The following is a 1,951-nucleotide window of genomic DNA, read 5'->3' as shown; positions in this document are numbered from 1 at the left end:
CATATCACCATAGGTTGGGCAATCTTGAGCTAAGTGATACAATCTCCTACAAACAAAATATGAGGTTTGAGTTTCTACCTTGGCAACCATGTGGGTGGCTTTATTATTTCTCATCCTTAAGGCCTCAAGTTCCCTTGTTACAACTTCTAATTGGGCTTTTGAGATTGTCTTTCTCCTTAAGATGGTAAATCCCAGTTGGACGTGATCTATTAGTACTATCCATAGCACTAGGTCCAATCCACGTGTGGGCTTTCTCAGCCTTCTCATTCAGGTAATCTATGGCTTTTTCAGGATCCTTTTGAAAAAACTCCCCATTACACATCATCTCTATGAATTGACACTCCTTGCTGGTTAAACCCTCATAAAAATAGTTAACTAACCTCCAACTTTCATACCCATGGTGTGGATACAGGTTTTGTAGCTCTTTGAATCTCTCTTAGGCTTGGTATAAGGTTTTACCATCCTTTTGAGAAAATGTTGAGATCTGTCTCTTAAGGTTGTTGGTCTTATGGTGCGAGAAGTACTTGTTAAAGAAAGCTTGGGTCATCTCCGCCCACGTACCTATGGATCTCGGTCTCAAAGAGTATATCCAACTCTTCGCTCTCTCTTTCAGGGAAAAAGGGAAAAATTTCAGCCTAACAATGTCTGCAATATCAATTCTGTTATGAAAGGTGGCTACTACGTCTTCAAATTCCCTAATGTGCACATATGGATTTTCTCTATCTAAACCATGGAAATTAGGCAAGAGTTGGATCATTCCAGGTTTGAACTCAAATTGTGGTGTATTCGGAGGGAACATGATGCATGATGGTGTGGCTATCCGGGTGGGGTGTAGATAGTCTTTTAAAGACCTAACAGGATTGTCCTCGTGTTGACTCATGGTTTCAGAATTAGAGGATGAACTAAATGCTACTCTTTTTCAGGGAGTGGTGGTGGGTCTATTCGTATCTATCTAGCAAATATCCCTCTTTTGTCCCTTGGTCTATTCATAAACCCTTAGCTCATTTTTTTGTTTTTTGTTTTTGCTTACAAAAAGAAGAAAAGGAAAATAAGATTAAGAAAATGAAATACAACTAAAGAAAATGAAACAAAGGAAATAAAAGAGAAGTAAAGAATGTTCAAACTTAGTTGTTGGTTTGTCTTCCTTGGCAACAACGCCAAATTTTGTGTCTCACCCAAAATTATTACCCTTGGCTAAGCGGTCGTTGAAGCGTAACTTTAGGTGTCGAATCCACAGAGAAGCTGATTAAACCAACAAAAGGAGTTATCACTAAGAGTGAATAACCTAGAAAAAATGATTTTCTAAAAATAAAAAGAAGGGAAAAAATATTTGAATAAAAGTAACGATGATTGAAGGATGAAAAGTAGTATTGTGATGAACAAGCTTCGAGATTCACTTAATCGATTTGCTTAATTGGTCTCAACTTTGATTCCTATTTATCACTCAATTGCAAGTTTCACCTCCCAAACAAACAATCGGAAAATATAATTTTAAAACCAATGACAAGAACACAAGTTTTGTTCTGAGAGAATTAATTTTCGATGAAGAACAGAATGATCCTATTCTTACAAGCTACCCAAGAACGACGACATATCAGATTGACAATATTGTAGTCAAGGATCAACTCATAAAATAAATCTACCCAATCAACTATTTTATTACAAATTGCACATAAAAAGGGCATGACTAATCTTATATGAGAATTGAAGAATATAATTTCAGGGTTTATCAAAGTAATAAAAGAAATCTCTCAAGAACAAAATTAAACATTGAAATCTCTCAAGGAGTCAAAGTAAAATAACAAGTAAAACTCATCGATCAAGATCCTCCTTAGCCTTGTTGACGCTTTAGCCACACTTGGATGTCATTCTTCCATCTTCTCTTCTGTGAAAGACTGAGAAAATAATGCCAAAACAACCTCTGAAAATGTTCCCCTTTTAGGTCAGATTT

At 36.2% G+C, this 1,951-nt stretch overlaps 1 non-coding gene across 1 annotated transcript; it reads left to right on the top strand.

The window, feature by feature from the left end:
- The first annotated feature begins 392 nt into the window (after nucleotides 1-392).
- Nucleotides 393-499, top strand: LOC148880774 (small nucleolar RNA R71). Its single transcript, XR_016106073.1, has one exon. It is a non-coding gene; the product is annotated as a small nucleolar RNA R71 (small nucleolar RNA).
- Nucleotides 500-1,951: the final 1,452 nt, after the last annotated feature.

This window comes from Nelumbo lutea, chromosome 1 (assembly GCF_056320005.1).
Source record: "Nelumbo lutea isolate HS-2025 chromosome 1, American lotus-T2T, whole genome shotgun sequence".
NCBI classification, from domain to species: Eukaryota; Viridiplantae; Streptophyta; class Magnoliopsida; order Proteales; family Nelumbonaceae; genus Nelumbo; species Nelumbo lutea.
Note: the sequence above shows the minus strand (reverse complement) of the source record. Positions and strands in the feature narration are given on the sequence as shown.